The sequence below is a fragment of the Felis catus genome, chromosome B2 (genome assembly GCF_018350175.1).
Source record: "Felis catus isolate Fca126 chromosome B2, F.catus_Fca126_mat1.0, whole genome shotgun sequence".
NCBI lineage: Eukaryota > Metazoa > Chordata > Mammalia > Carnivora > Felidae > Felis > Felis catus.
Window position 1 is genome coordinate 49,250,564 of NC_058372.1, and position 24,192 is coordinate 49,274,755.

Consider the following 24,192-nt stretch of genomic DNA (forward strand, 5'->3'; position numbering starts at 1 on the left):
GAAAGTGATTTATGATATTTCCAGCTTCTTTCACATAAAATGGAACAAGTACAAATGGAGATATAATCAAATAAAAAAGCCTGTAAACAGCATCTAAAGTTGATAATGCTGTTCAATGTGATGATGCATGCATCAAGACGAAGAGAAATATAAATGCAATGCTCATGTGTTTGGAGTTTATTTCTTATTTATGTTGTGGTAAATTATCATTTAAGTATTTATATAATATAACAGCATGAGGGTTATACTATTTTTTGTGTTTATGCCATTAAGATATTTCATTGTTTTATTTAATTCACTCTACAGCCTACCTGGCTAGAATGACCAGGTCTTAATATATTGACACTGCTGTTTCATAGAAATGCATAAGAAATAGCCAATTTTAACTACATCTATGAATACATATTTAACTTGAATGTCAGATACTAAAACTTCTGAGACAGGTAATGCAAAATAGAGAATGTGTCAAATTAGGAGTCAGCTTACATTTTAGGCAATTATTTTTCTTACAGGTAAGAAAGGAAATAACTTAGAGCAAAGTTTCTCATCCTCCTCAGAACAACTAACATTTGGGGCTGGATAATTCTTTATCAAGCGGGGGCGGCGGGGCTAGATTGTGCATTGTAGGATGCATAGCAGCCTGTCTGGTCTCTACCCACGAGCTGCCAGTAGCACACCTCCAGTTATAACAACAAATGAAATGCCTTCAAATACAGATGGTTCCTGACTTACAAGGGTTTGACTTAATGATTTTTTGACTTTACGATGGTGTGAAAGCAATATGCATTCAGTAGAAATCATACTGGGAATGTTGAAATTTAGTCTTTTCCTGGACTAGTGATATGTAGTGCTATCCTTTTCTGTGATGCCAGGGAGCAGCCATGAGCACAGCTCCCACGTCAGCCACATGATCATGGTGATAAACAACTGTACAGGTACAGTCACTTGTACCTGTACAACCACACTGTTTTTTCACTTTCCATACAGTATTCAATAAATTACATAAGATATTCAACACTGTATTATAAAATAGACTCTGTGTTAGGTGATTTTGTCCAACTGTAAGCTGATGTATGTGTTTTGAGAAAATTTAAGGTAGTCTAGGCTAAGCTATGATGTTGGGTAGGTTAGGTGTATTAAATGGAATTGTGACTCAAGATATTTTCAACTTATGAAGGGTAACCCCATCATAAATTGAGGAAGATCTGTATTTCCAAATGTCCCCTCAGAGCAAACTCAATCAGCCCATTGAGAACCACAGACTTGGAGGACTTTTGTGAGAACCAAAGAGACAATATCTGTTACTATCTTTATAATGTGTAAATTACCTTCCAGATATTATATCTCTTATAATAGCAGAACTAATTTTACAATATTTTAATCAGACTAATTACACTGTACAATAAATGGCATCGCTCTCTTGTAACAAAAACTTTATCATGTTCTTGGCAAAATTCATAAACCAAGCAAGGTCTAGCATCTCTTCAAGAGCAGGATCATTCTTTATTCATAGTTGTATCTACAGTATCTAATACAGCTTCTGACACATGTCTTATCACCATAAATTTTTGTGAAATAAAAGAAAGTCTTAAAGGAGATATTACTATGTGTGTTTTAAAGAATGCTTTCACTTTAGTGAATCTCAACATATGACATGTATGTGGCATTCCAATTAGGAAAGCTTTCAGATGTACGTGCATGGAGTCAGGGCAAGGGGGCATTGCACATTGAACAAAACATTTTTAATCAGTTCTATCACCAATCATTTTGATATCTTCTACTAAATATATTCCAAATTATTAGAAAATTGGATCTCCACTGCTACAAGAACAATCCATGTCACCATATTTTATCACCTGGATCACTGTAGTAGAACTACTAATTCATCTCTCTCTTATCTATTGTTGCAAACTTCTATTTCTTCTTCCATAGTTTTAAGTTATTTTTAATGTTTATTTATTTTCGAGAGAGAGACAGAGTATGAGTGGGGGAGGGGCAGAAAGAGAGGGAGATACAGAATCTGAAGCAGGCTCCAGACTCCAGGCTCCAAGCTGTCAACCCAGAACCCTCTATGGGACTCAAACTCACACACCATGAGATCATGACATGAACTGAACTGAAGTCAGATGCTTAACCAACTGAACCACCCACGCACCCCTATTCTCCCAAAGTTTTAAAAAGGCTAAGTCAATTACGTCAGTCTCCATTGCAGATAGAATACAATCTTATGTTCTCAAAATATCTCACAAGGCTCCTCAGGATCTGGCTCTCATCCACTTGTCCAACCCCATCACAGGCTACTCATTTGTGTCCCCACCATTATGCAGTCCCTCTGGCTTTCCTTCCTCCAGTGTTCCTCCCCTCCTGTCTTGGGGTGTGTTTCTGCCTAGAAGGCTTTCTCCTCCACACATAACCTGGTCAATGCCTACTCAATTTCGGTTTCAATTTAAATATCACTTCCAAGAGCATGTTTCATTGATTCCCTGCCACCCATCTCTACCATTCTAAATTATGGTGCACTTATGACACTCCTATTATAGCATTTATCATATATATAATCAAATATTCACTTATTTTTATGTATACATTTGTCTCTTACTGTTTACTTTCCCTAATAAGATATGAGGGGTGGGAATTTTGATGTTCTGTACACCCAGCTCTATCACAATACCTGGTATATAGTAGCTGCCAATAAATATCTGCTGAAAAAATAAATGAATGAATGAATGTGTATACCTTAACACTGACTTTCTAAGGACTTTCTCTAGCAGCAAAGATAGCAGTTCTAGGCTAAAAAGGAGAAGGCAGTATGGCTAGGGGAAGTATTTAGGGGCTGGCAAGACCCAGGATGAACCAATCTCCTACCTCACACTGTATCTGCACCTATTTCTACCATCAGTGCACAAGACTGGCCCAGCTTCTCCTCCCATTGGATGACACCCCATCCCATCTTTGTCATAGTTATTATTTTTCCTTGAGTACCCCAGAACCCAGCAACTAAGCATATAGTGAGAAATTTAGCTCCCATGGTGGGTAGTCCTACCTTTGTGCCTCCTTGTCTCTATAATAAACCACACGATGCCATGCATCACTCATCTGCTCACCCACTTTCAAACAAAAGTTTTCCTCAATGCCATGCACTCATCAGCACTGTGACTTCAGTTTATTTGCTTTCTCCTTCCTTGGCATCTTTTTTTCCCCCTAATGTTTCACCTACCACCTAATTCCAGATAAATTTCAATTTTTATCTCTAGCTGCAATTTACCGTCTAGTCTCTAATCCCAGAGATTCCAGCCACCAGATGCATATGTGAATAACTCCTGCCCCATACAGTGGGCACCCCAAACTGACTAAAGGCACAGCTTAAGCAATCATTCTCTGTATCTTACTTCCCCATATCTGCTATTAGAACCTCCATTCCCCCAAAATATGCTATGTTGACCTCCTCAAGTCAGGAGTAGGGAAGCCCTTTCTACTTCCTCTCTTTTGCATTTCTTTAATCTGTACCATCCTCTCCATTCTGATTGCCATCAATCTCCTCTAGATACTCAATGCATTTCCTCTAAATCTAAACAACTGAAACAGTGTCCTAACAAGTCTAACATTTGGTCCCTGCTCCCACTCAATCTTCACCCTACTTCCTACAGCCTGAGTAATCTTTGTAAACTACAGCTTCCTATAGGCTCCTCCTCTATTCAAAAATCTTCAAAGTCACCCACACCCCCACAGCTACTGAAGTAAATAGAAATACTTGAGTCCAGCACTCAAGGGGATCCAAAAATATGGCTCTGCTCTCCCTTTCTTTTCAATGTCTCTCATACTTTAATCTGTGAAAATATCCACACCCTGTGTTATCTGTGTCCTTTATTCATGCCCCAGTGTAGGAAGTTCTTTATTCCTCTGTCAAAATCCCACCCATCCAGTCTGCTCAAAGGACTCTTCCCGTATTTGCATGTGCTTACCTTATATTGCTTCATTTTAGTCAGATGTTTGGATTACTGTATTAAATGATCTCCTTGAGGGTCAAAGATGAATCTCACTTACATATAATTCTCCAGACAGCCTATGTACAGGAAGGGTCATAGGCATTTAGAAAAAAAACTTAGGCATTGAATTCAGAAAGATTTGGATATAAATTTTGACTTTACCACTGGACATATCATCGTAAACAAAGTCCCTAAATTCTGAGAGCCTCAGTTTAACTCATAGAATAATGAAAATTAGGCTTACTTTGCAAGTTATTATAAAGATATGATATATAAAATACCTAACACAAGGGCTGGCATGTGAGAGATACCCAGTAAATGAAAGCTACCATAATAGTAGTATATATTATTACTTTGTTTTAATTTTTTTTTATTTTTAAGTAATCTCTACACCCAATGTGGGGTTTGAACTTTCAACCCTGAGATCAAGAGTCCCATGTCCTACCAACTGAGCTAGCCAAGCACCCCTATTATTACTTTGTAATAGAGAATAAACACATATTGGTTAAATAACTAAAATTAGCATAATGTATCTATCCTGTCCTCCATGAGGTTATAATCAAACTGGGGAAAGAAGTCACCACCATATGCCAACATAATTAACCATTCTAAAAAAATGTAATATGAATGATTGTCAGAGTACATGGTTAGGTTTTAATAGGATGTCTGGAGGCCAGCAAGGAGGAAGTCAAGCTCCACTATGAAGAAGTCAGAGGCCTGTCCTGGTAGCACTCCAAAACAAAACCACAAGAAACTGGATCAAACCAGACATGCCCAAGATGGCTGACAAGATAAGCCAAAGGTCACATTATTTCTTCTTTACAGTACATGAACATGCTAAAATCTCCTCCTTAATGATGCCATGATAGGAACCGCTGACCAAATACAGAAGAAAAAGCACATAGCCCTGCTTCCAAGAAATTCCCACCTCAAGTAATAAATATTATAGCCCTTGTTAACAACTGTCAGTAGAAGACAGAAATCCAAACCCCTCCTGGGCTCTCCTTTGAGCTTACCCTCTCTCACATCTTGAGAATATACTTTCACTTTGCAATAAAGCTTCTTCTGCTATACTTTACTCTGACTAATGCTTGAATTCTTTCTCACAACAAAGTCAAAAACCTGGAATGGGCTGGTGGTTGAGATCTCACTCAGGTCCTAAGAATTCTTCCAGTCAGTTATCATGATGACATCTCCAGTAAGTTCCAAGGTTTTCTGAGGAGAAAGACTTCATTTGTTCCTGGAGTGGAAAGGGCATCCCCTTGAAGGACAGGTAGGCCCTCCTTAAACTCTTGAAAGATGAAATAGCCATAGTAACAGGTACACTCTGAACAGTAAAGGGTTACTCTCAATTGATTTTCATTTTTTTAAGGAAAAAAAAAGAGAAGTTTGTTTTAAATGAACCATTAATCACTTATTTACTTTACTAATTACTTTACTAATTTATTTAATTAACTTTTTATTAAAAGACATTCTAATATGGGTGGGGGGAATACTGGCTTGAAAAGAGACTATAAGACTGGTCTGCAAAGCTATATGATTGCAAAGGAGTCATTTTATTCCTGGGATCTCTGTGGTATCAACTAAAAATAAGAAAAATGCCAGATATGCTTTCAACAGGAAACTAGAAAGAGGAGATGAACCCAGCTAGTATTTCCCTCCTTAGAGAGGGAATATGGGGAATTTAGTAGCCTTTCTCATGGCTGAGTACTATCAGGTAGACCAGTGCCATAGTTTATGCCTACAAACTGATTGGCTGCTCAAGAACAATTTAGATTCAGGTGGAACAATTTTGAGGGAGGTGGGTAAACCAATGGTTGAGAATTTCCAATAGTGACGATAAACCTACCTCCAAAACTAGACATGAAAAATGTTAAAAGAATATTTAAAAAGAATACTTAAAAATATTTTTAAATGATATGAAAAATATTAAAGGAATATTTAAAAATCAATGGTGAGATGTTATTTTGGATTTGTTGTATTTCAATACAAATTGAAATATGTATATATTTAATTTTGGAATCACTGAGCATGTTGTCTGAACAATGGCCCCAAGACACCCATGTCTTCATCATCAGACCCTGAGAAAATTGCCTTATATGGCAAAAGGAACTTTGCAGATGTGACTAAGGATCTTGAGGTGGGAGAGTATCTTGCTTTATCCAAGTGGACTCCAAATATAACCATAAATGTCTTCATATTTGTTAGGAAGCCAAGGAAGATTTAACTGCAGAAGAGGAGAAAGCAATATGACCACAGAGGAAAAATTAGAGCAATGCAGTGACCATGCATTGTGCAAGAGGCAAAATGGATAGCAGAACATACCAGTCACACAATGGAGGAAATTAAGACAAGACCCAACTATGAGGCTATAGGAAGAAAATGGTTGGAGAAATGAAATGCTATAGAAGTACCTCTTATGCCATGTGGCTCAGCACTTCTTGGTTGGGGCTCTTAGCTATGAAGTTAGAGTAGGACCCTGGAGCAGGAGAAATGGTCCAAAATTAGGCTGCTGGAACAGACACGGCCTTTCTGTGACTGCTGTGTGTTTCTGCTGAGGGAAGGACCCCTCCCCAAACCAGTGAAGGTGCCTCACGGGTTCATGTGGTTGGCTTCTCCACAGTGATTATTCAGCCACCAATGTGGGAGAGAGAGTGCCTACCCATCTCAAATAGGCATTTTGATCTTTTCTAAGCAAGGCTAAACCATTGCTCCTTGTTTTAAAACTTTTTCTGTTTCTGTAGCTATTTTCATGTTCATGGAGAACCAGGTTGAGGTTTGGCAATTAAAACCTTGTGCATTTCAGAAGAAATGTAACTCAGCATGGACTTCAAAGGAATTTCCCACCACGTACTCCATTATGTCCCTATTCCATTTGGAGATATGGGAGGAAAAAGGGAAATACAAAGAAAAAGAAGAAAAATAAAACGGGAACATGGGGGCAAAAAAGTCCAGATAAGAGAGAGAGAGACATTCGGGTGCTTGTGCGTGACTCTCTTTCATATGGAATTAATGGTGGTTTAATGGGGTATGAAAGAATGTTTTACTGGAAACAATGAGGAACAATTGTCTAGCTCACGTTTCATTTCACAGGTCATTATTGCATTAAGAAGTAAATCGACCAAGTCCGGTAAATAACAGTGTGCGTATTGCCGAGAGCTTCAAACCAACAATTTTAGCCATTGCCAACTAATATCTCTGTCATTTTAACCCTTACGGGGAAGTGCTAGGGGGCTAAACAATTACAGTCTTCACCCAGCTCTAGCAGGTGAGCATAATTCATCGCCCCTCTAGCCCCTTCTTTTGCAAAACCCAGGAGGCCATATTTTAGCATTGTTGTTTTGTTGATGAGCCAGCCTGCGCCCACTGCAGCTCTGGTGGCCTTGAAAAACAACCCCCATTTTAGTGAGTGCTGCAGGCATCTTTTTAAACAGACTGCTTTCTCTGCAAAATTAATTGCTGCAAAATGCAGTGCTCCCTCATCTAAGCTTTTGCAAGCTCATACTCAGCTATTTAGGTGGGCCATAGATGTGTCTGAGAGAGCCAGGGAAAATGAGCTGCTTTCCTTTATTATAGAAGTTCACAATGGTGTCACCAAGCATCATCAGGCATCGGACATCAAGGAGTTTCTAATGCCTAAATTCTGTTTCCCTTAACTCAGGGGCAATTGGCAGAGGAGGCAAATGCTAGCATAAGAAATAAATACATCAAAGGTAGGATACAACAAACAGTTGTAGTTAAAATAAATGTAACAAAAGATATATTTAAAGGCTTACCAAAATAATATTTCTTGCTTCAACTTATAACAAAAAATGAGACAAAAATCAGGTTATGAGTCATAATGGTACATAATCACATCAAATAAATCAGGTTATACTGATAATTTTTCCATCAAAACTTGATGTTCAACCTACAGAACAGACACCGGTCATCCATATTTGTACAATGCCTCTGAAGCAAGATAAACTATGTCTTACTTTTTCCCTGAAAGAGAAGAAATCTTTCAGAGATAGCGACAGTATTCCAAGTTAATATTTCTTATTCTTCCACCATTTACAACTAAAGCTAAGACCTTACAAAGAACTAGGGTAGGCTGAATAACATCCTCTAAAACATGTTCTTGCCCTAAATCTAAACATGTGAATATAGCAAAGGGACTTTGCCAAAATGATTAAGGTTATGGATCTTAAAGTGGGGAAATTATCTGGGTGTGCCAGATCTGATCCTATAAACCATTCAAAAGCAAAGAAATTTCTCTGTCTAGAATCAAAGAAATGCAGAAGAGAAGACAGGAGAGATTCAAAGCATGAGAGGAACATATTCCACCAGTGCTGGCATTAAAGGTGAAGGAGGCGACAAGTCAGGGAACGTGGGCAGCCTTAGAAGCTAAACATGACCTCCAAGACTACAGGCAAGGAAATGGGGACCTCAGTCCTACAATACCATAGAACTGAATTTACCAAAAACCTGAGTGACATTGGAAGAGGATTCATCCCTAGATACTCCAGAAAGGAATACAGTCCTACCAATACCTTAATTTGGTCCTTGAAAGACTAAAAGCAGAGAAATCAGCCAAGGCTAACAGACTTCTTACTTGCAGAACTGTAAGACAATACATGGGTGTCGTTTTAAGCCACTAAACTTGTAGTAATTTGCTATGGCAGCAATAGAAAACTAGAACTACTGAATCTTTGAGATATGATGCCTGAAATGTTCACATAATCACCCCAGCCAGAGCCATGATAAATGGTGGCAACAGAATAGTGGTCACTAGTATTGACTTGGTGCTTATCCCAAGCCAGCCTTGTGGCTAAGTACTTCATATACATTGTGTCTTTTATAGTTCTAGATCTGCTCTTTTGCCTGTACAGCATTCAAACAGAGAGAATATGGCCTAGATGTACGGATAGTCTGGTTTCCACATGGGCAATACTCAAGTAGAGTTGTATCCCACCAACATCACCCAAAAGGGAAGAGATTATTATCCACAGCCACATAAAAAAAAAATCAGCCTCAACTCCCTTTCTCCATGGCAATTACTTTCAGAAACTTACATTCAATTTTTATTAATATTTCTCCTGTGAGGGAGTTAAGCAAATTGGAATTGGGTCCTACAGGGAGCCCCTAAATCCATAGTAAAAAGATTGGCTTCTAGGTCTAGGAAAATTTCTTTTCTTCTGTGTCCCTTTTCTTGACATGCTTTACATAATAACCAACTCATTTTTCAGGATTCCATTTGTTATATAAATGAGTTTTACTATCATTATTCTTATTAAAATAAGTAATACATATACATGATTTTAAAAATGGCAACTTCCCAGTTGTTCCCTCAGAGCAGTAGTACAGAAGATCAGGATAGCAGAGGGCTAAGAGGCAGGGAGTGTTTTCTTTTTCATTGCATGTTTTACTGTTTTGTTTATTCATTCAACAAAAATCTCTAGGATAATGTCTTAAAAGCAGAGCCACTGAGTTAGAACTTTTAGATGGTTACCAGATACCAAGAGGCCACATCAAATGATATTTGAGAACAAAGTCTGAGAACTGTTTCTCTACATTTTCCCCAACAATAGAGATGATCACACTTTTTAAATCATTGCCAAAACAATTGCTAAAACAATAATATTAATAGTAATTATGGGAGAAGTGGTCACCACTGTCTTAGTAGAGTGGTGGACACTTTCGTTGAGCTTCTCTATTTTAATCCTTGCAATAATCATGAGTATATAATATGGATGTCTCCACTTCCTAAATAGGGAGACTGAAGCTCAGAGAGAATAAAAAATTTGCTTAGAGCTGCACATCTAGTAAGTAGACACAATCCAGGCAGCATGACTCAGTGTAATAGTTCTTAACTTGGACTTTGGGGAGCCTGGTGGTTCACTTGGTTGAGCGTCCCGACTCTTGATTTCAACTCAGGTCATGATCTCATGGTGAGATTGAGCCCCTCATTGGGCTCTGCACTGATAGCACAGAGCCTGCTTGGGACTCTTTCTCTACCTATTTCTCTGCTCCTTTCCTACTCGCGTGCACATTCATATTCCGTCTCTCTCTTAAAATAAATAAACATTTAAAAGAAAAAAAATTTGTCCTTCGATTATGACAGAAATTGGGCTTTTTATATCTTTATTGGCATTTGTATTTATTTCTCTCTGAAATTGATTTTGGAATCCTTTGAATATTTTTGAAATTGGTTTGTTCCTTTTTGCTCTTTAATATTAGTGAGAATTTTTTGGTACTATAAGGTAAGTTGCTCTTTATGAGATGTAACCCTTTCTTGGTTGTTTTAGTTTAACTTTTGATATTCTTTGCACAAATTTTTAATTCTTATACAGTCATCGAATATTTATCAAATGTTTCCTGCATTTTGACTTATGCTAAGAAAGATCTCCATAATTTTAACAGTACAATCTCACCAATGTTTTCTAGTAAGTCTATATACTCATCTTTAATCCATATGGAATTCATTTTTATTAAAAAAAGGTATAAATTCCTCAATTTTTTCCCTGAGTATTCAAATGTCTCTATGTCATTAATTGGATAATTTCTATTTTCTCATGATTTAAAATGTCATCTTTGTCATGAAGTAATTTATACATTTGGATCTTTTTCTGGCCTTTATATTTTTTTGTTCCTTTGAAACATCTACTTTTAGGATATTTTTAATAATTACATTCAAACCATTGCAAAATAGCATTAGTTTTTACATCAAATCACTGTGCAAATATATGGAGAAAAACCTGAGAACCAAATCAAAGAATCTTCCAGGTCTATAATATTGAAATGAGAAGATACGAGTCGCAAACTTGTTTAGTACCTATTGGTAAGGCACAAGCATTTTATTTACTTATGGGACTGGTCAAGTATCTCCTTCCATTAAAACACGCATGTGTGGGGGTGCCTGGGTGGCTCAGTTGGTTGAGTGTCCAACTTTGGCTCACGTCATGATCTCACGGTTGACAAGTTCGAGCCCCACGTGGGGCTCTGTGCTGATAGCTCAGAGCCTGGAGCCTGCTTCACTTTCTGTGTCTCCTTCTCAATCTGCCCCTCCCCCACTCATGCTCTGTCTCAAAAATAAATGTAAACATTAAAAAAAAATTTTAAATAAAAAAAACCACACATGTGTGCACACACACACACACACATACAAACACATACACACACAGAGACACATAAGAATATATAAAGTGATCAAACAAACAGAACAAACAACATCCAGGGGCACCTGGGTGGCTCATCAATTAGCCATCTGACTTTTGATTTCAGCTCAGGTCATGATCTCATGGTTGGTGAGATTGACCCCATGTTAGGTTCTGCACTAACAGCACAGATCCTGCTTGGGATTCTGGGATTCTCTCTCTACCTCTCTCTCTGTCCTTCCCCACCCCTCCCACACACACATCAGTGCACTCTCTTTCTCAAAAAAAAAAAAAAATAATAATAATAATTAAATACAAATTCTTAAAAGCTTTAAAAAAAAAGAAAAGAAAAATAACAAACAACATCCATCTGTCTTAGATATAAAGAAAGCTTAAGTTTGACCTTTTGTCTTCTAAATCTTTCAATACCACCGTAACCAAAGATCGAACTCAGCAATGCAGGATTCTTCTATTATTAAAATTTAAAGATTAGGGACACAGTTGACTATTGAATGAAGTCCAAGAAATCATCCAGGGAGGAGTGAGGGGAGGGAGGAGCAAAAAAAGAAAGAGAGAAAAGTAAAGAAAATGAAGACAAAGAGAGGCAGTATATTATCATGGCAAAAAGTCATGTAATTTCATTTACTTACAGATATTCAAAAATAGTCACTTTTGTGGAATATTGATATTTATTGCTTCTTATACAACAAAGCACAGAAATGTGAATAGACATCTCAGTAGAGTGTCCTTCCTTAACTTGAGTAGCAAAATTCCCAGTCTCAGAAAACCTTGATGCTTTATGTGGAGGACTGGATATTTGAATGGTAGCTCCTACTAATGGCAAATAATTGAGATAAGCTTCTTTATTTTACTGACTGAGTTATATTCCCAGAAACAAGTAGGTGGTATCTAGAATGGTTTCTAATTCTGAGCTTAGGATCTAATCCCAAGAAACTCAAGCTGTATCTAATGACCTATAAAAAATGACTCATAAGACTGAAATTTAATAGAGATGAAAAGAGTCTACTATAAAGGTTAAAAAAAAATCAGTTCTCTTTATTTGACCTTCTAGAACTAGGGAAGAAAAGATACTCACATGGCAATCATAGCCACATGTAGTCATTCAGCCCTCAAAATATGACTAGTACAACTGATAATTAAATTTAAAGTTGTATATGATTTTAGTTAATTATAATTTAAAGTGCATATGCAATTAGTTATAAGAAACTATTCAGGTATATTTGGGACAACGTGTACATGTGAATCTACTTTTTCAATTGTAAAGTTTATGAAATCTAGATACACATAAAATATTTCTGATGAAAATGTAGTTTCTGAATTAAGATAGGCTATAATTGTGAAACACAAAATTTCAAATATATAATATGAAAAAAATGCAAAATATCAAAATAGTTTTATAGTGATATTAAAATGATATTTTTAATACATCAGATTAAGTAAAAGGTATTATTAAATTTAATTCCATCTATTTATTTTTATTTTTTTTAACCTGCCTACTAAAATATTTAAATTACATTTGTGGTTTGCATTATTATCTCTACTGGACAATGAAAAATCATTGACAGAATGAAGAATATCAAAAATAGCCAGTTTAGAAAGTGAAGACCTAAAAACAGTCCAACATATGTTGACTAACAGAAGGAATTTGGAATTTCTTTGCTTGAAAGAAACATATTGGATTATTATATGATCACTGTTTCACTGCTTTGAATATGTAAAAGGCTTTAATATAGAAATAATTAGATCTATACTCTGTCAAACCAAAAGGTAAACTAGGTCACTGGTAGTGGAAATCACAGAAAGAATCCTAACAATTAAAATTATTCCAAATATATTAGGTAGGCCTGTAAGGGAGTGAATTCCCACTTGGGAAAGTTAAAGGTAGAGACCATCTATGCATTGAATGGGAAGTGGAACATATTAACCTTTAAGGAACGATTCAAATTAAACATCCTGTAGTCTTTTTTCTTTCCAATCGGCATGTATTCCTACAAACTAATGAATTAATACATATGAGCCAATATTTCCCAAAATATATTCTGAAGTATAGTAATTCCAATGGACACTAATATGTATGAGCAAGTATTCACTAGTTAAAAGTTTGAGAAATACGGGGTAAAACAAATTTAAATAGTATTCTTAAATTTCACTGCAGAACTTATCAGAACCTTTAAATCTTTTTTTTAAATTTTTTTTAACGTTTATTTATTATTGAGAAACAGAGAGAGACAGAGTATGAGCAGGGGAGGGGCAGAGAGAGAAGGACACACAGAATCCGAAGCCATCTCCAGGCTCCAAGCTGTCAGTACAGAGCCCGATGCGGGGCTCGAACTCACAAACTGCGAGATCGTGACCTGAGCTGAAGTCAGACGCTCAACCGACTGAGCCACCCAGGCGCCCCAGAACCTTTAATATCTTAATGTACATGACAAATCTCCAAAATGGGAATAGCCAGAGTTTTCAAAGTTTATCTAGCCATGGACCACATTTTGCACAATTTCCTGAGATTAGTGAATAAGAACATTCTTTGAGAATGCTTAAAAAAATTATATACTGAGTAGATCTATACGATTAACTTTGTGGAACAGCTGACTGGCAACCTAAACTTGAATTCTTGACTGTTTCACTCATTTATCCACCCATCTATTCATTTATTCCCACATTCAACAAACGTTTGCTCAGCATATATTACATTACAGGGATTCATACTAAACATTCAAGGATGTTTGCCTTCAAGGTATTCACAGTCTGTGACATAGCAGACTTAAACAATGGTGGCAATTGAGCACGAGATGTGCTAAAATCGAATTCAGTGATGGGTACAGCAAGGGCATAAAGATCCAGAGCCCCAGTTGCTCTGGAAAACAGGGAACACTCCACAGGGGAGCTGTTACATTGCAACACACCATGTCTGCTGCTAAACACCGTCTTTTACTTGCCTCTTTCATGTATGCCTTGTAAAGCTTTACCCAACACTCTAGGCTCATGGAAAACTCCATTTCCTTCCTAGAGCCTTTGTCTATATCGCCAGGTATACATGGTCTCTCCAGCGCATTTTATGCCAATTTCATATTAACTAATTTTCTCCATCTCATATCCTGCCCCCCCCTCCCCGCACCGATGCACGAGGGCAGGGATGGTTTCTTATTTACCTCAATGTGTCTTTTTTAACTTTCACCAAAAATATTTTATTTATTTATATGAAATTTATTGTCAAATTGGTTTCCATACAACACCCAGTGTTCATCCCAACAGGTGCCCTCCTCAATGCCCATCACCCACTTTCCCCTCACCCCTACCCCCCATCAACCCTCAGTTTATTCTCAGTTTTTAAGAGTCTCTTATGGTTTGGCTCCCTCCCTCTCTAACTTTTTTTTTCCTTCCCCTCCCCCATGGTCTTCTGTTAAGTTTCTCAGGATCCACATATGAATGAAAACATATGGTGTCTGTCTTTCTCTGCCTGACTAGGACACCCCAACAGTACATGGTGCTTTGCTCTCAATGGACTCTCAATAAACATCTAAGTTGGAAAAAAAAACTTGCTGAATTTATTGGGGGAAGAGAGGAAGCTACAGAAAATTACCATAATAAGTTTTTGATCTCATGACCAAAGCTTTTACTTCATGTTACTCTATTGTTATCACACAGTCCCTGGGAGTTAACAGTGGCAAAATGCTTTTCTTGGATGTGACAGAGTCAGCATATTTTATACATGGAACATGACTAACTATATGAAGAAGAGGAATTAAGTGAGGCTTTTTTGTGGTCATTATTATATTGCCTTTCAAAAAATGTACAATAGGGAGACCCGGGTGGCTCAGTTGGTTAAGTATCTGACTTCAGTTCAGGTCATGATTTCACAGTTCGTGAGTTCAAGCCCTGTGTCAGGCTCTGTGCTGACAGCTCAGAGCCTGGAGCCTGGAGCCTGCTTTGGATTCTGTGTCTCCCTCTCTCTGTGTCCCTCTCTTCCTACCAACATCAGTCTCCGTCTCTCTCTCTCAAAAATAAACATTAAAAGTTTTTTTTAATGTTACAGTAATTGGCAGTTACTTTTCTAAGCCTAAAAATCTATTTGCTACCATGTAAAGTGGAAATATGTGAATTATTTAGTTAAATATCTCTCTGTGCAGCACCCCACCAGATGATTCAGACCACACAATGATAATTATCTAGACGTGGTTCCAAGCCCAGATTTTGGAATCAGACAAATACAGATTTAAATCATGGTTCTGCACATTCTAGCTGCAGAACCATGAAAAATTAGTTAGCTTCTCTAAACCCTTATTTCTTGAAATGCTGAAAAGGGATAACAATCCTTACATGTTAAGGTTGTTGAAAGGATAAACGGGAATGTTTATAAACCACTTAGCATAATGTTTGACACATGGAATATGCTAGATAAATGGTAACTATTATTATTGCTAGTTTGGATGGATAATTGCTGGAATAATGACACAGTCTCAGTTTGCTTTGTTCTGTGTAGACAGGACTCTGTGTGTGAGAAAAGCCAATAGGTCTAAGAGAGCTTACATTGGAAAATGTGGAGAAAGAAGGTGGAGGGTACCATGTACAGTATTGCAGAGTGGTAAAAACACAGGTTCAGTCCTGAAACTTCTATTAATTAGTTTATGGCTTAGGTACGTTACCGAATATCTCTACATTAGTTTCCATATCTATAACAGGTAGGGAATAAGAATGCCTATTTCATAGGCTATATTCTGTTGATGGCATTACATGAGATAATTCATCTGCAGGTCTTAGTACAGAGTCAGAAACATGGTGGATACTTCACAAGTATTAGCTGCTCATGGAAGATTTGAGGATCAAGACAATCTCAGGAATAAAGTGTCCAGATTGAGGAGAGGCAAAGGAAATTATTGCCATGGCCCATATGCCTTTCCACATCATCCTTTACAAATCACACATGAAAAACATTCCAACTCAGAGTATGGATGATTTCAAAATGCAATCAAACACTATTATGCCACTCATGGCCTGGAGACTGGGCAAGCCAAGCAGGAGTGAGGGAATCAGGTGAAGGAAAGGTACTCTTTGGGTCTCACAAAGGATCACTGAAAGCTTTATCCTCTTCTGCTTGGGATAAAACTCCCTGCAGCCACGTATCCCAAAGATTCTAATATTTTCTGAGACTCCACTGTGCCTTTATATTTTAATACCCTGACATCTGGAATCCTAAAAGTCTAATGTTTAACCATAAATATCGGCTGAGATTAAAGAGCTATCTACCAAGTTTCAATCTTTGGGGCCTATAATTGCTTGGGAAAAGAGAATGGTATTTCCCCCTCTAGCTAGAAGAAAAAGGCCTCCGCAAGCACAGATATTGGCAGACAAACCGTTTATTCTCTCCATTCTGTTCCCTCACTCCCTCCCTCCCTCTCCCTTCTCCCATTTTATAATACCATCTTGCTGTCATTCCCAGGACAAATGGGAAGAAAGAGAAGCCTAGAAAGCTTTAAAAAAGGACACATTTCAAGATCTAGCAACAAAGAGTTGAGAACACGCTGGCCACTCAGTCTGTGAGCCGCTAAGCGTATGTGTCCCCATTGCTGGAGCTTTCCCATTATTCAGTTGGAAACCACTTCATCACTCCATGGGCTGACAGTCAAATGCCAGCTTTATTTTCTTTTTTATCAACCTCATCTTTTATTTTTGATTTGGGGCCAGTCACTTTTAAGGTCTCCATAATGGTTTATAACTTTCTTTCTCAAGAAGCGACCAAGAAGTAACACCATTTGAAAAATGTTTCTTACCCTCACATGGCACAGAATGGGAAACTCTCACCTGCCCTGGAGGTGGATTTGACCAGAAGTCCTGGCCAGATCACAGTACTTTGCTGGGAATGATGTCAAGGAAAGTGTGGGAAAAGCTTATCTTGAGTTTAGGTTTTTAATATAATGATTCAATGTAGAATTTAAAAAATAAACTTAGCATTGAACTCATTTTTATCCAGTGTTGTGTTATTAAAGTGACATTTTGAGGTCATTCTACTCACTTCAATACTAGGAAAAATAATCTTCAATGAAATAAGTTTAATATGTTCTTATTATTCAAAGACTTAATTTAGATTGTAAATACTCCTATAGCTTTGTAGTTCATATTCTTTTCCCCTTCAGAAATACAGCCAGTGTGTATGTAAGCAAGAATATTTGTGCCTTTGGTATTTGGCACAGAGAGCAAATTCTTGATTTTCTGTGAGAAATTGAAACTGTTCACTTTTTTTAAGTTAAAAATGTTGTCTTCTTAACATCTTGTCTATTTACTTCAAAGGAAGCATATTACTCTAGAGGTAGTGATTCCCAAACCTTAGCACAGCACAATCACTTGGGGAGGAGTGTGTGTGTGTGTGTGTGTGTGTGTGTGCATGTGTAAGTGAGAGAAAGTATGTGAGTGTGTGTGTATGTGTGTGTGTTTAAACACAAAGGTCTGGGACTCACACATATCTGTTGACTCAAAGTCCTCCCAACATGCAAATGAATGTCTAATGTACTAGATAATTCCGATAAGTCAGTTACAGCAGCCACTATCCTAAACACATCAAATTTACCTCATCTGAAAAAAAAATTGGCAGGAGAACAGGATTTTTGTTTTGTTTGTTTTAAAATTTCCAGTCTATTAAAGGCAATACTTTAAAAAATATAACATAAATTATCTGACAAATTAGACATACAATACAAAAGCCCCATGCCTTATTTATTAGAGTCAGTAGATATAAAACTACTCTGCCAGTTGCTGTGTTTCTAAGTGATACATGTATGAAATTATCTCACTGCAGACTGGTACAAGACTGTGGGCCAGCACAGGTCGGAAGACCACTTGTGGGGTAATGCATCCCTAAGCCCCCACTAGCTTCAGCTTCCTAACTACACTGCCTGTTTCCAGTTTGACTCCCACCCTTTTCCATTTGTTCCATGGCTGCATGATCTTATCAGAGAGTGAATAAAATCTTGTCACCGCCTTTCTTAAAACCCTCCAACAAACACCATCTTATCAAATTACCCTGGCCTATGAAGGAGCTGATTCCTGGCGACCTCCAACTCCTCCCTCTCCAATTAATTACACACCAGTACCACTGATTTCCTTTTCCACCACCTCTCAGACACTTTGAGGCCATTTTGTCTCAGAGTCTCTGTTGTGGCTGGTCTCTGTCCCCAGGAGGCTCCTACCTCTGCTCAGAGCAGTGACTCTTTGCTTTTCACTCAGGTCTCACTAGAAATGTAACTCTGTTTCAAATAGCAACTCCCTTATACACATGCGTGCGCACACACACACACACACACACACACACACACACACACCTCTCAATCTACCTCTCTAACCCAAAACTCTATACTGTTTTCTTCCTACCTCCCATCACTATTGGAATGTTTTCACTTACTTGTTTATATATATCTCTCAACCAAACCAAAACATAAGCTTGACGAAAGTAGGAACATTGTTCACAAATAGAGCTCCCATCCTTAGAGCTTTGGTAGACTGTGGGTGGCCACAATGCATTTGCACAATGAATAAAAATGCCAACTTCAGCACCCAGCAAGCACGCAAAAGCTATTCAAGGAATGCTACCTTCCATTTTACCTCCCTTCTACTTTCAAATCAAGGCCCAGAAATTGTAAAATGCCATGGAGAGTAAAGCTCTAATTTCTTCCACTCTTCTTTCAACCACACAGGTACTCCACACGTACAAACTAGCCTGGGAGGTAAAGCCATCCATTTGGAGTCTGGGACATACTGGAAATGACTAAGAAGGCAGAGTGGAAAGCTCTGGCACCTGTCTAGTCCCACCTAAATGGGATATCAATTTCAAGACTTTGTTTTTGTCAGTGATTCTGAATTGTCAGATCATCAGCTGCCTCCATAACCAAAAGTAATCCTTTCCACAATAAAATGCAAATGGTTCTCAGAGGATCTCGTGCTTGGGATTAGCTGCCTTGCACTCTATTGCCATGCATGCTTCAAAGTTGGCTGCAAATGCAAACTTACAGATAAGTACAAATCAAAATTAACAGCTCACTTTTCCCCTGGCTACACACCCTGCATTACACAGATAGCAAAACCCACTGGCACAGTATTCCTTATAGCTGATCCACATGGATAATTTTTGCTTCTAATGCCAGACTATATGACAATATTCTGGGACCTGTGGATATCTGTCTGGCTTGGTAGTTTTGCTGTGAACTTATATGGGCAAATAAAATCTGTATTTTTCAAATTAAAAATAAACCTCTAAGGCAATGGACTCCAAATTATTTATTAATAAAGTTGAGAAAGAACATAAGGGTGCATCACACTCAATACCATTTGGAATAAATATGAGACTTGGTTTGTAGTGGCCTCCATTTTCGTCTCTGCTGCACGCCTCTCCCTGTTCTACAGAAGATTATAGATTCTTGTCTTGGAGAGGAAAAATACAAAATAGACATTCCTTCTTTTAAGATTGAATTTGTGCCTTTCTCATCTATCAGATTGTGTACAGGAATTGGAAAGCAGCACAGAAGGGAATGGTTCAAAAAATAAAAAGGGACTTGGATTAGGGAAGGAGGATATATTCATATTTTGGAAGCCAAAGGAAAACACTACAATCCTGTTAGCACCCAGAAGGCACCATTTACAATGCACTATCTCCTTCATTGCAAAAAGACACACTTTGTATTTCTAGAGCAGTAAACAGCAGGTTCTACTGCAGGAATCCTTGAGGTTGGTACCTACAGCAACCTCATTTAAAATGTTATAAAGTTTTAAAACATCAGGAGTTTAAAGCAAGTCAGTCATATGTACCTTTCTATATAAATTCAACCACACACACACACACACACACACACACACACTCATGCTTGTCCACATGCTAATAGTAACTAATACGTTATACTGTGATACCTTCTGGAGTTTTACCATTGAATCATATTTCACAACCAGGTCAGAGAGTGAAGAAAAATGAAATATACAATCAGCCACAAGAGCATGTTTGTTGCCTAAAAAGTACATGTATACCACATGGTAAGCAACCATCTGAGTTCATCAAACCACCATATTACTTCCACATGGAGTATTTGATCAACACTTTAGAGATCCTGTTTGCACCAGACATTTCCAAAGCCAACCCCCATGTTTTTAGCACTCAGCTTCACACACCAAAGACTGTTAGTGCAAAAACCTACCACTTCATGCTGAGAAAGGTTTTTTCCTAGCCACAGGAAAGAGCACAACTAGCCTGTGTTCGGAGAAAGCCAAGAGGCTGGTGAGTTGATGTCCAGGAAGCATCCTTTAGCCAGTGACAAGCAGGGATTTGAATTATAAATACCTTAGCTTCTTCATAGCTTAGCAGGGATACGTTTCAATCATGTGCCCAGAGTCTGCAGGAGTTCTCCCCCGCCCAGACGAGCTCCAGCTATCCACAGTGGTCACTAGTTTGATTATACCCTTCCTGGCTTCACCTTTTTCCCTGTCTTACTTTCCCACTTCTCTGCTTTCCTGACCTCACCCCCCACATAAACTACTAGATTCTGAGCCTTGTATCAAGGCCTGCCTTTGGAGAAGCACAACCTAAGACACTCTACAGTCCTCATTCATTTCTGAAATGTAATTTTCATTAAATACTCTGGGACACCTGTCCCTTGTTACGGATTCCACAGAAATGTGATCCTCACCAAAAACCACAAGCATAGAAAAACCTCACAATTATATCTGTATTTCTTTTTAAAGCATAAAGATGTTTTCTCAATGGTATAAACACCTATAACAGAGGGATGATTTTTTTTTTTTTAACATTTATTTATTTTTGAGACAGAGAGAGACAGAGCATGAGCAGGGGAGGGTCAGAGAGAGAGAGAGACACACAGAATCCGAAACAGGCTCCAGGCTCTGAGCTGTCAGCCCAGAGCCTGATGCGGGGCTCGAACTCACAGACCGCGAGATCATGACCTGAGCCAAAGTCGGAAGCCTAACAGACTGAGCCACCCAGGCGCCCCCAGAGGGATGATTCTTAAAACCAATAGAATAACTTTTATGAAAAGCTATTTGAATAGTTATAGCAGTAAATGGGACAGTAACTGCCTATCTTTTTTTTTTCTTTTCCTACTCTGCACATATTTTCTCAATATATACTTTCCCTGAATTTTATTCTTCTGTGAAAAAATGTGCTTGCTGGTTATATCCAACAGGTATAACTAACATATTGAAATGAATATTTACTTAGTGTGTTCCATGCACTCAGCACTGACTTTTTATTTTTTATTTATTTATTTATTTTTTCAACATTTATTTATGGGACAGAGAGAGACAGAGCATGAACGGGGGAGGGGCAGAGAGAGAGGGAGACACAGAATCAGAAACAGGCTCCAGGCTCTGAGCCATCAGCCCAGAGCCCGACGCGGGGCTCGAACTCACAGACCGCGAGATCGTGACCTGGCTGAATTCGGACGCTTAACCGACTGCGCCACCCAGGCGCCCCAGCACTGACTTTTTAAAAACCTATACTGTAGTCCCCACAGTTTGTCATTCTGTGCAAGATAAGCCTTCAACCTATGAAAATATTTAAGAGAAATTAGAAAAAGTGTTGAAGCATGAAATAGTATGGTAATTAAAAGACTTATGTAGAAACTTCTCTAAATGTCAAATGCTAAAAGTAGCAGGAGTTCAAAGAAGAAAGGAGGAAACAGGTAAAAAAGAGGTCTAAGAAAGTCTTGGTTCCAGATTTCATGTTATGTACAAATCCTTAAGACACTGACCTACATTTAAGCCTCAGTTTCTTCTGTCTGCTCTTGAATGGTTTGGGACAAACAGCATTAATATTCTCCTTGGTTATCAATAATTAATTCAATTGATCAACCCATCAATTAATATTTGTTGAGCATTCCCCAAATATACAACAAACAGGACAAACTTCTTGCCATCATTAAGATTGCATTTCAACAGGCAAACAGGGGCACCTGGGTGGCTCAGTTGGTTAAGTGTCAACTTCAGCTTAGGTCATGATCTCATGGTTCATGAGTTCAAGCCCTGTGTTGGGCTCTGGGATGACAGCTCAGAGCCTGCTTCAGATTCTGTGTCTCCCCCTCTCTCTGCCCCTCCCTCACTTGTGCACCCTCTTGCACTTACTCTCTCTCTCAAAAATAAATGTAAAAAAAAACTGCAGTTTTAAAAAATAAAATAAAATAAAAATAAAAGACAAGCAGTAAATCAGCCAGTAAATAAGTGTACTTATAATTTCAAGTAGGGGTGCCTGAGTGACTCAGTCATCTAACTCTTGGTTTCAGCTCAGGTCATGATATCACAGTTTGGTGGGTTCAAGCCCCACATCGGTTTCCATAATAACAGTGTGGAGCCTGCTTGGGATTTTCTCTCTCCCCCTCCCCCATTCATGCTGTCTATGTCTCTAGATAGATAAATAAATAAATACATACATACTTACATAAAAAAATATTATTTCAACTAATGTAACTCTCACAAAAAAAATGAAGCAGGCACAGTAGGGCTAGAGTAATGGAAGAATAATTATTTTAGGGTGGTCAGGGGTGGCTTCTCTGAGGAGCTATCATTTGAACAAAAGGAGCCAGCTCTGCAAAGAAATGAGAACAGGATATTTCAGGCAGAGGAAACAGCCAATGCAAAGGCAACCCCCGGGGTAAGAATAAGCTTAGCATGGTAAAGAAAGCATAAGACCATGATAAATAAAGAACAGTGTCACAGGGACCAGATACTACAAGACTTATAGGCTTGAAGTTTGCATTTTATTTTAGGGGAATGGAAAGCAATTGGAAAGTTGAAAATATCACTCTTGCTACCTTGTGAAAAATAGTTTATGGGCTAAAAGAAGAGAAGAAAAAAGACTGTCAGGAAGCTATTCTATTCCCTTGTTGGATAATGGTTTAGAAGTGAGAGGGTTTAGGGGCGCCTGGGTGGCGTAGTCGGTTAAGCGTCCGACTACAGCCAGGTCACGATCTCGCGGTCCATGAGTTCGAGCCCCGCGTCGGGCTCTGGGCTGATGGCTCAGAGCCTGGAGCCTGTTTCCGTTTCTGTGTCTCCCTCTCTCTCTGCCCCTCCCCCGTTCATGCTCTGTCTCTCTCTGTCCCAAAAATAAATAAACGTTGAAAAAAAATTTTTTTTAAAAAGAAGTGAGAGGGTTTATATCAAAAAAAAAAAAAAAAAAGAATAAATGCTCCTAGATTTTTTACTTAAATAATCTCATGAATGATGGTACTGAGCACTAAGGTAGGGTCATCTAGGGAAGGAGCAGATTATGGATGCGGACAGAAATCAAGAACCCACTTGGGGCATGTTGAGTCTGAAATGCTGATTGTACATCCCAATGGAGTCAGTTGGATATACCAGACCAAAGTTCAGGGCTGGAGATATAAATTGGAAGTCATCAGCAGTGAATGGCATGTCAACCTTGGATTTAGCAAGATTAGGGAGAGAATAAAACAGATCTGAGAACATAATCCTGGAACATTCCTTCATTTAGAACTTAAAAAGGGGAAAGGAGACTAGAGGAGAAGTATGGAAAGAATCAACCACTGAAACAGAAAGAAAGCCAGGATAATTCTTTCGATTTATGTGCAACAGATTCCACCTGAACTCAAATGGAAACTCAGAGTCCAATTGTTTGTGGAAGTAGGACAATGATCTCTCCAGGGGGTCCAGCTATTAAAACTGATCACTAAATGGGCTCTGGTTGTATAAGAGCAGAAGGAATTTTGATTACAGGCCCCCCGGGGACAACCAACAGACGGAAAAAAGGAAGGACAACTGCACACCATCTACGCCACCACCCTGAATGAGCGCCTTCAAGTCTGGATGGAAGAGAATTATTGACTCAGATGGCAGAGGGGCTGGTTCCCTGGCAAACTGAGAAACACTGAGCAGCAAGAGTGCTGCTTCAGGTCCCGGTGAGCTCACTACTGAGATGTTCTCACTTGTGCACAGAGCTGCATGTTAGAAATCTGTACCTTACACAAAGACACAAGCGATCTCATGGAGGGAATAACAATGCTGTAATGACATTGCTTAACCACTCAACATTCTTGTGATAG

The 24,192-nt window shown here is 38.4% G+C and overlaps 1 protein-coding gene across 9 annotated transcripts in view; it reads right to left on the reverse strand.

Moving 5' to 3' along the window:
- The window catches only part of PKHD1 (PKHD1 ciliary IPT domain containing fibrocystin/polyductin), a 489,098-nt gene that overhangs the window by 109,693 nt on the left and 355,213 nt on the right, over positions 1 to 24,192 (reverse strand). The gene's annotated exons all lie outside the window — the stretch shown is intronic.